An 11,751-nucleotide genomic window follows, 5' to 3' on the forward strand; every position below is an offset into this window, starting at 1 on the left:
ATGTATGATTATACGGTATAAATTCAATTTACTTTATGTTTTGATCCAATCACATTCACTACTACAAAACTGATTTTTAGACGGGGTGAAATGGGTTTTAAGACGGTGTTTTCAACACCGTCTTAAGCCCCACTGGTTTAAAATCAGCTCTTATTAGACGGTGTTTTATTTAAACACCGGCTTAAAATCAACTCTTATTAGACGGTGTTCTATTTGAACGGCTTAAACTTTGTGAACCCCGTCTTTTAATAGCAAAACATTTATAGGTGAACCCCGTCTTTTAATACCATTTTAACACCGTCTTATAATGTGCTGAAAAAAAAATACATCAACCTTATATACACCAATGGAACATTTTCAAATCAAACCAAAACAATACACATTCAAATCCAAAATAAACCCGTAGACATCCAATTCGGAAATAAACCCGTCAAATTACAATCATTTGTGAATACATAACAAACTACACATAAGCTAAACTAACGAAATACCTAACTCGCTAAAAAACTTCGGCATCAACGTCATCAACAAAACATCTATTTCATTATCCGTAGCCTCTCTCATGTCGTGCCACATCTAAAATAAAAGTAGATAGAAAGAGTTGTTATAAATATTATAGAATAAATCTAAAGGCAAAGAGAAAAACCGATAACAACATTGGCAATAAAGCTATGTATATATTTACATGTTATATACATCTAAACCTTCTAAGTTTAAAAAAAAAAATAAACAGTTAAGTAACAAATTGATAAACAAGTATATGTTACTTACTTCATCGGGAAATTGGTTTTGATACAAATTGACAAAGTCAAACATATGTTGGAGAACCAAGATTTACCACTTTGAATATAAAAATATTTGGATGCCTCAAAGATCTATGATTTGTTATTTCTCTGTACATGTTCATCACTGTAAAAGTGTTCAAAAAATCTTCATCAAACCCATTAAATTATTTTAGATTATTTTTCAAATATAGTCGAGTGAAACTAAAAATTGATTAACTTACAACTTAAGCAAACGGTCCAGTTTTGGCTATAGATTATGAAATGTAGAAAGGTAGAATTTTGACCTGTTATAAGTGAGGCAGGTTAATTAAATAAAAAGAGACATAGATATTTAAATCTGTATATATGCACAGCCAAATAGAGACATAGATAACAAAATGCATCATAAATCAACTAGCAAATTAAATAAAAAGAAAATGCTTTTACTGTTGGTAATAAGCACCTCATTTTAGAAGGATCATCTTCCAGCAAGTGACAATGGCACATGGTATTTAACTCCCATCTACACAAATATCTTCAATGCAAAAAAAATATATATATATATATATATATATAAGAATTTGATCTATTTCAAATATTATAAAGTAGAAACCTACCCCATGTCATTTAGTTCACGAGCAGCAACACAAGATTTATTTGGCAAGGATTGGCCTAACAAGAAGACAACATCCCGATTACTACTGAAATTGAATTAAATTGAAGAACTGCTAATATCGATATATTGGTAGCAGCATGGCTCAGATTATAATTGAACAGAGGTTGTTCCAAAATTACGGAAACTGCTCTTTAGTTTCAACTTGATCCGAAATGAACACTTGACATTTTTTTCTTTTTGTTCTCCTGCAGTTTGACTTTACGTGGTTGCCGTTCTGTAACTTGAAACAAGCTTGAACTAAACTGAAAAAATAGAACTGACCCGTTAACAATTTATTTGCTGAACCCAAAAAAGATAAAAATATTAATTCTAGAGAGCAAATATTACTGATAAAAATGAACATGTGAAGATGATTTTTGTCATACCTAAATTACTGTACTGTCAATGCCAACATATCAATTCTCCGCAAACCCTATAGTTTGATGATCCAGCAAAAAAATTACATAATGACTCAAATTTCATACTGGTCTAATATCTATCCTAACTTTGTTGTTTCTACCTTTAAGCTTTTTCATTGTTTCTTGCATCCTCTACACAACTGTATGCTGTTACTCTGTTAGATAATGCATATCAGTTCTATCACAATTACCAGATGACATATCTTACACTAAACTTGCTATCTTGAAATATGAAAATTCAGATCTAAAATCATTCAACACAGGTAACAGAATGCATAATTTTAAATCAATTATATTCAGTTAAATATCATAACTTAATGCATTTAACACCAAGCAATTATGATCAAATCCAAACAATCACGTAATTATAAACCCATCATACCAACTATGCAAAACTTTAAAGCTAAAATTAAGATGTGTCCAATGTGACCATACCAAAGCCTAAATCAAGAAGGAAGTTGCAGGTGTATCCATCACATGAGTAGGTGTCTCTACTGTCATTAGAAGGGAATCATTAGCCCTAAATATCAAGTTTTAACAATTAGCTTTAGATATCAAGTTCTAACAAACCCTAGACTATAAATTATCCAAATTCCAAGTGCGAGAAGAAAAAATTAACACAATATATAGCACAAAAAATTACCAAATTCATCAATTGTTGAGATACGGTGGTGAGTTCCTTGAAACCGGCGGTGGTGCGGCGTATTTCGGTGGTGGTGAATGGTGGGTCTCGGACACTACAGACGCGAATGGTGAGATACGGTGGTTATTTGGGGGTCTTGAGTGGTGGGTGCCTAGTGCTCCGGTGGTGGTGCCCATCTCAGGTGGTTGTGGTCGTCTCAAACGCAGGAAGTGCTGGTCTTCTCAGGCTTGTGCGATTTGGGGGGAAGTGGGAAGCAATTTGGGGGGGGAAAGTGAGAAGCAAAGGAAGCCTAAAAGGGTTTTGTTGATGTTAGGGGGGATATATCAAGATATAACACCAACCGTTGGATCATTTTGTTTATAAGACGGTGTTCAAGACAACACCGTCTAAAGATTGCATAAAATAGTATAAGACGGTGTTTAAGCTTTAGACGGGGTTTTTTTGAATTTTCTTGAATATTTTAATCAAATATTGATTTTAAGACGGTGTCATTGCTTTAACCCCGTCTAAAATAAAACTTCAACACCGTCTAATACTCCATTTTGTAGTAGTGATTGTTTATATAGGTTACATTGAGTTCAATCGATTACTTCTAAACGCGTGTTTTTCTATGGTTATTGCATCACATAATGTTTGGACTAATTCATTTAATGTTTGCGATGTACCCGCGGCGCAACGCGCGCAGTGTTATAGCTAGTTATAGTTTAATTTAGTTCTTTCAAATCCCTAATTTTTACCCCTTTCTTCCCTTCCTTCATCCCCTTTAGAATTGACACTAAAGCATTTGAAGAGTCACACTGATGGAAAGGATGAATGCCTTAAATTGCCATTGACATTCAATTGTCGTGAATATTTTTAGGGCTCTATGGGCTATACCAACTAATCCATAGAGCTTCTAACAAAGAGGTTAGTTTTGTTTTGATTCCATTGCGATTGAGGTGTTGAATTTGTTTTCAAAGTATCTGTGGTGGACAACATTAGTTTCAAATCTCACTCCATACATCGAATCTAATCACAAACACATACATCTATTCTTTGTCAGATTTCATGCATTTACACAACACGTACTTAATCATATTATCTTCCTTAATTCAATAGTAATTTCATTGTTTTCGTAAGTAATGCACTCTTTGTGTTTGTTAAATTTCACACATTTGGACTTCAAGAAGCTTCCATCTTCATCAAACAAATTCTGTAAATAGTTACTACTCTGTTTGATACTATCAAACAAATGCATGCATGTAAAATTTGTATAGATCTAACAAGAACAGAATAATCACACAAGATGTAGCGACAAAAAACGTGACAAAATCTATTATTAACCCAAACCAAAAAAGTACCCAACCAAAACCCTAGATCTCAAATATCTGAGATCTATGAAGTACAAAGTACAGATTCAACAGATTGAATAATCTGTTGAATATGAAAGAAGAAATACAAACAAGATACAAAGAATATAAACTGAGATCAACACGATCTCAAATACAACAATGATCTCTACACAGAGATCTACAAAACCAATGAAACTCTTCAACAGCTTGAAGATAGCTTGATGAACTGATCACCACACCAACAACTCAGATCTCAGATGATCAAAGCAAAAATACGGAGAGAATCCAGAGAAAACCCTAAGAAATATCTAGATCAACTGAAGTCCTCCTTCTCACTCATCCATTATATACCTGAACACAAAGATACTTTCACAACAACCCTTAAACTTTATAAAATATCCAGAAACACCCCTTGGCCCATAACGACCTGATAACAACTTGTAACAACTGGACCATTGGACTCATTAGCCCAACAAACTTTATCAAAGCCCAACAATAATATGTGCAGGAGAAATTAAAGAGAGTATATTATTTTAACATCCCCCCCATAATTTCAAACTGCAAACATATCAAATAAACCCAACTTTTCACACAACAAACCATGCTGAATAAGATTTAAACCTTTTGTAAAAATGTCTGCTACCTGTTTATCAGTAGCAATTTTATATGGTTCAATAATGCCACTTGCAATTTTTTCTCGTAAAAAATGCAAGTCTAATTCAAAGTGCTTTGTTCTTTCATGGAAAACAGGATTTAATGAGATAGATATAGCAGATTTGCTGCCACAAAACAGTTTTATAGGTAAAGTACAATCAACTTTCAGCTCATATAAAACATTTTTTATCCACATAATCTCACATGTGGCTGAACACATTGCCCGGTATTCAGCCTCTGCTGTGGACCTAGAAACAATACCTTGTTTTTTACTTTTCCAGGACACAAGTGTATCCCCAAGGAACACTCCAAACCCTGTAACAGACTTTCTAGTTTTTGTGCACTTACCCCAATCTGAATTAACATAACAAGAAATATCACAACTACCTGTTTTCCTGAACATAACACCCTTCCCTGGACACTGTTTTAAATACCTTAATAGCCTTAAAGCAATATCCAGGTGTGACTGACAAGGTTTATGCATGTATTGACTCAAAAACTGGACTGCATAACTTATGTCTGGACGAGTTAAAGACAGGTAAATTAGCTTACCTATTAACTTTTGAAAACCAGACACATTCTCAAGAAACTTTTCATCTTTATCAGTTTTAGCAGTAATAACATGTGACTGTTCAATAGGAGTTCCAATAGGTTTACAACCTAAATATCCAAACTCAGATAAAAGTTCAAGGCAATACTTCCTTTGTGACAAACAAACAGAACTACCAGAATACAAGACCTCAATACCAAGAAAGTATTTTAACACGCCTAAGTCTTTGATTTGAAAATTATCACTCAAACACTTCTTAACAGTCATAATTTCAGAAGAATTATTCCCTGTGATAACAATATCATCAACATACACTAATAAAATCACAACAATATCATCCTTGTTCAAAATAAACAAAGAATGATCACACAAACTCTGAACAAACCCCATGTTAACTATAACAGATGTTAGTTTTTCATTCCACTTTCTTGGGGCTTGTTTCAGCCCATAAAGGGACTTAACAAGCTTACAAACTTTATTCTTATCATTAACATAATACCCTTGTGGCAAAGACATATAAACCTCTTCAGATAATGACCCATACAAAAAAGCATTATTTATATCAAGTTGATATAATGGCCAACAATTATTCACAGCAAGTTTTAACACAATTCTCACAGTGACCATTTTAACAACAGGTGAGAAGGTTTCACCAAAATCAATCCCTTCTCTTTGGTTAAAACCTTTTGCAACTAACCTAGCCTTATACCTCTCAATTTCACCATTTGCTCTATACTTTATCTTATATACCCATTTACAACCAATTGGTTTTCTACCCTTTGGTAAGTCAACTACTTCCCAGGTGTTATTCCTAAGAAGAGCCTCCATTTCACTATTCATAGCCTCTATCCACCTAGAATCTTTAACAGCCTCGTTATAAGAACAAGGCTCAACAGACTTATTTAAAGAAGTAACCAAACACAGATTATCAACAGACAAGTTGGCATAATTCACAGCTTTTTCAATCCCATACTTCACTTTACCTTCTACAACAAAATCACTAAACTTATTTGGAAAAGACACTTTCCTAGAAGATCTCCTAACTGACTGTCCCTCAGATAGGTTGGTCTCATCATGTACTACAGTGTCCTCTGCCCTGCCAATATTACCCAAGCTACTACCACCTAACTGCCCACTTTCAGGAATAACATCCTCAACACTTTGGGCAGTGGCAGATGTAGAGGGTGACACTGGCTGCTAATCATCACTGCAGTGATCTTGAGCACCAGTTGTACCCTCTTCATCATTGGGAACATTAGGAACTTCTGGCATATTTGTTTCAGTAAAATCAAAAAAATTTATATGATTTAAACTTGTTTTATTTATTAATTCTTGATCTTTATTTATATTAGACTTGAAAGGGTACACATTTTCATAGAACTTTACATCTCTAGAAAAAAACACTTTTCTATTATCTATACTCAGTAATTTGTAACCCTTTTTCACATTTGAATACCCAACAAAAACACACTTATCAGCATGATAAGTAAATTTATCAGATTCAGTCAAAACTGTACTAAAACAAAGACACCCAAAGTTCCTTAAATGATCAAATGAGGGCTTAAAACCATACACAATTTCATAAGGACTCTTACCACCTAGCACAGAAGAGGGTAACCTGTTAATTAAGTAAACAACAGTCAATATACAGTCAGACCAATACCTTAAAGGTAAACTACTTTGAAACATTAAAGCTCTAGCTGTGTTTAAAAGATGTCTGTGTTTTCTTTCCACCACACCATTTTGTTGTGGTGTGTATGGACAAGATGTTTGATGCAATATACCTTTGTTTTTACAAAACACACTCATTTGGTTATTCACAAACTCTGTTCCATTATCACTTCTAAACATCTTAATCTTTTTCTCAAACTGTGTTAAGACAAGTTCATAGAAACTACATAAGTTTTCAAACACTTCAGTTTTATTTGTTAACAAGTAACACCACACAGTTCTTGAAAAATCATCAACAATGGTTAAAAAATATTTGTATCCTTCATAACTTGTTACTTTATATGGACCCCATATATCAAGATGAACTAATTCTCCTATAGCCTTTGTCTTATGCTCACTAAGTGGAAATGGAACTCTAACTTGTTTAGCCCTATGACATACATCACAAAGACCATGATCAACATTTTTCACACCAAACTTATCTTTTAACACAGCTAGCACTTGATCAGATGGGTGACCCAATCTACTATGCCATAAACCAGACTTAACAAAGCTATTAAAACACACATTAACAGAATTACCATGTTTTCCCACAAAATATAGACCACTATCTTGACTACCAGTCATCAGGATTCTCCTTGATTTGGAATCCTGTAACACACAACTATCTTCTTTAAACACAACATTAACATTATTATCTTTAGCTAGTCTATGAACAGATAGTAAGTTGACATGATACCCTGGGACATAGAAAACCTCTTTTAAAATAACACCATCTATTAACTTGACATCTCCAATTTTTAAAACTTTAACATTTGTTCCATTAGGATGACCAACTTTAAGATCAAAATCAGAAACATCAATTATATTAAACATGTCTTTATCACTATTAACCATATGCTGACTAGCCCCAGAGTCAACTATCCAACTAGTTATACCTTCAAAAAACATAGAACTAGAACAACTAACACCACTAGAAACAAAGCAAGACTCACCTCCTACATTTGTTGACTCCACTCCAGTACTTGACACATTAGCAGACTTATCACTAACTAAGCTTAACAACTTAGCAACCTGTTCAGATGTAAAAGGCAAAACAGAAGTAGACACACTAGAAGAAGATCCAACAGCAGCATTGGATCTACCAGTTACACTTGTTTTAGTAGAAGAATTATTAGACCTTTTTCTAAAATTAGGAGGATAACCAATTAATTCAAAACACCTATCAATAGTATGACCAATCATGTTACAGTGTGTACACTTCAAATTAGAATTAGGTCCTCTTTGATTAGTTGTCTTTTTCTTAGACTCAAAAGACTGATTTGGTTTAGAAACAAAAGAAACATTCTGTCCTTTTGACCCACTACTAGTTAACCTGTGTGATTCCTCTCTAGAAACCACAGAATAAGCAACCTTGACAGATGGAAAAGTTTCTCTGGTTAACAAATTTGTTCTTACTGGTTGATAAACATCATCAAGTCCCATAAGAAATTGCATTAGCTTGATTAACATTGTAAAATCATTATAATCTTTAGCTGCTTTACAAGAACATGTTGGCAGTTGAAGCATAGCATCAAACTGCTTCCACATTGTTGTTAATCTATTATAATAGTCAGCTACAGTTGAACCATTTTGAGAAATACTATTTATTTTCTTGAACAAATCATAAACCACAGAACCATCTATCTTGTCATAGGTCTCTTTCAAATCCTCCCAAACCTCTGAAGCTAAACTAGAAAAAACTTGACCTAAGAAAAGTTCCTCAGACACAGAGTTTAATAGCCAAGTTAACACCACAGAATTACATCTATCCCACTGACTAGCAAGCACAGAATCCTCAGTGGATTTTTCACACTTTCCATTTATAAAACCAAACTTATTTTTTGCTTCTAAAGCAAGTTTCATAGATGCAGACCACACAGCATAATTTTCAGTACCCTTCAACTTAACACTAACAATAGTAAGAGCACTAGAATCACTAGGATGTAGATAAAGAGGATCTCCAATATCCAGTTTACCTATCAAGGTCTGAGATGTGCTAGCATTTGGTTCTGGCTGAACCATGATAACACACACAATCAAGAAGACAGATAATACACACAAACAAAGCAACAGATAAAACAGATATACAACACACTATGGCGAAGCTGTATCAGTGTCCAGATTTCAGGTTCATCACTTATAGTGCCTGAACAAGTCTTAATACAGGAGCCAAACCCTAAGAGAGAAAACCACAAGGACAGACAAACAATGAACAAACAATAACAAGCAACAATGGTGCCGGTCCTCACTACCCCGACTTCAACTAATCAACCAACAAAAGCAGTAAACTAACTATAGAGAAAAGAAAGATCTCACAGTGGGTGCAAAATCTTCACACACGATGAAGACTGTAACCTTCTAGGGTTACAAGTCAACACCAAGAACAAAGAGTAAACACTGGTTAGTTTGCCTTGAAACCTTCTAGGGTTTCAAAGACCAACACAGCCTTCACACGAATCCCAAGAACAGTGTCAAGATCCACACCGTTAAACTCCCAAGATCAGACAAAAAAGCAACACAGATCTACACAAACAAAAAACAATATCAGAACAAATCTATACAAGATCTAACAGCGGAAGACTTAGATCTGGGTAAAAGAGCCTTCAAGCTCTGATACCATGTAAAATTTGTATAGATCTAACAAGAACAGAATAATCACACAAGATGTAGCGACAAAAAACGTGACAAAATCTATTATTAACCCAAACCAAAAAAGTACCCAACCAAAACCCTAGATCTCAAATATCTGAGATCTATGAAGTACAAAGTACAGATTCAACAGATTGAATAATCTGTTGAATATGAAAGAAGAAATACAAACAAGATACAAAGAATATAAACTGAGATCAACACGATCTCAAATACAACAATGATCTCTACACAGAGATCTACAAAACCAATGAAACTCTTCAACAGCTTGAAGATAGCTTGATGAACTGATCACCACACCAACAACTCAGATCTCAGATGATCAAAGCAAAAATACGGAGAGAATCCAGAGAAAACCCTAAGAAATATCTAGATCAACTGAAGTCCTCCTTCTCTCTCATCCATTATATACCTGAACACAAAGATACTTTCACAACAACCCTTAAACTTTATAAAATATCCAAATCACCCCTTGGCCCATAACGACCTGATAACAACTTGTAACAACTGGACCATTGGACTCATTAGCCCAACAAACTTTATCAAAGCCCAACAATAATATGTGCAGGAGAAATTAAAGAGAGTATATTATTTTAACAATGCATTTCTTCGCTCCCAAATGATCTATCTTTGTTTTACCGGAATATCAATTCGTATCATAACAAATTCTCTATAGGTAATTCTTAAGTTCTTAGATCATATGGTGTGGTAGATATAATTGCCTATATTATTTGATTAGTAATCTAGATTTGATGAATAGAATAATTTATGAGGTTTAATGTAATAATATAACACACTTCGGACAACTTTTGAGTTGCTTGACTCATTGACCTGTTTCTTTTTACCTGTTTTTTCTATTTTACTCGCTAGAGATAAAAATTAACCCAAATCTTTTTGACCAGTATGATAGCTTTTAGAATCTTGTTTTTTTTTTTTTGCCTGAATTAACTATTTATTTATGAAAGTATAGTTCACTATGCTATTAGATAATGCTGGTTGAAACATGTCGATTTTACTATGGATTGCAACAGGCTGGCTGGGTGTCAACCCGCCAACACTTTCTTATCCAATTCTTAAATCTTTTTTGATAAATATTCAAATGTGTTAAATGATTACATAAACATATTATTATTATAATAATAATCTGTAATTTAATACATGTAATTGGAATTTTTTTTAAACATCATACTATAAAAGATATAGAAGGAATACAAAAAAAAAAGGTTTTTTTGGTTGTGGGGTGGGATACGCGACATCATATTGTTGGTTAAAAATAACTAAAAGAAATATACAGGTAAATATGGATGGGTGATAGTTTAAATATTATTTAAGTTAACAAAAGTTAAGTAAAGACGAGGGGGCAAAATAACAAGTACATGGATGATGGGGTTGAAAAGACTAATTTGTCCTTTACTAACTTATTTTGTTATTATGATATCATCCTATGGTTCAAACAACATATCCAAAATAATTTCAATCTAATATATTACAAGTCAAAATTTAGGGCCGTCTCCGAAAATCACAAAAAAAAATTTGGCCCTGTTCGAGATAAAAAATTTGGGCTCTATTCGCAAATCTTCATATAATATAAACTCATCAATCATTCAATCAAATAACCCATAATACTACGATAATTGTTACCAAATAGATAAAACAAATTAACAAAAATAGTGTAGCAAAAATATCAAGTTATCGAACCTACTTGCTAAACCAAATCAAAAGGACAAAAAACATATGAAATCAAAAACGAAATCAGCGACTGATATTAAGTTATGAACATACCTCCGATGACCGATTCCGAAAGTCTGAATGTCTGATTATAATTTTCTGATAGTCTGATATACCTGCGACCCAAAGTCTCCTGTGCTGTGCGTCAGTGCGTGCAATACTGCAATTGAAATCACAGCCGATCAGCGATTCAGCGTCTTGCGTCTTTTTGTTTCCCACTTTCCCTCGTCCCCTCATATCAGATCACATATTACAATTGGGCCTATTTCAAAATTACATTCATTGCAACCGTCTGGGCTTTAGTGCTTTACATGTGAAACTTCTTGTAATTGGCCCTATTTCAACATATACAGAATTTTAGTTTTTTTATTTTTGGGCCCCATGCTGGTTTGGGCCCTGTGCACAGGCCCATTCTGCACATGGGCTTAGCCGGCCCTGCCAAAATTAATATCTACCAAACACAAAAGGAGTTTCAACTTTTAGCGGAATACAATATATGTTCATTAGTGAAAGTATGTTAAATCTCAATGATTGTTATTCCATATCTCAACTAATTAAAAGGGATTACAAACTTGACTAATGATATATTTGATAACAATATTTACCATAATGTCTAAATACTTTACATGCATTTAAGGATTATAA

At 33.7% G+C, this 11,751-nt stretch overlaps 1 long non-coding RNA gene across 4 annotated transcripts; it reads right to left on the reverse strand.

Annotated features, from left to right (window-relative positions):
* Window positions 1–354: 354 nt before the first annotated feature.
* Window positions 355–2,754, reverse strand: LOC110934778. Of its 4 annotated transcripts, XR_004891148.1 has the most exons (9): window positions 2,482–2,754; window positions 2,274–2,358; window positions 1,940–1,993; window positions 1,806–1,852; window positions 1,382–1,682; window positions 1,228–1,299; window positions 1,007–1,069; window positions 772–909; window positions 355–576 (listed from the first exon to the last, which is right to left on the reverse strand). It is a non-coding gene; the product is annotated as an uncharacterized LOC110934778 (long non-coding RNA). The 4 variants fall into 4 exon arrangements; XR_004891150.1 differs by lacking the exon at window positions 1,940–1,993; XR_004891149.1 differs by having other exon boundaries at window positions 772–1,069.
* Between the last annotated feature and the right edge of the window lie 8,997 nt (window positions 2,755–11,751).

This window comes from Helianthus annuus, chromosome 4, assembly GCF_002127325.2.
Source record: "Helianthus annuus cultivar XRQ/B chromosome 4, HanXRQr2.0-SUNRISE, whole genome shotgun sequence".
In the NCBI taxonomy this organism is placed as follows: Eukaryota; Viridiplantae; Streptophyta; class Magnoliopsida; order Asterales; family Asteraceae; genus Helianthus; species Helianthus annuus.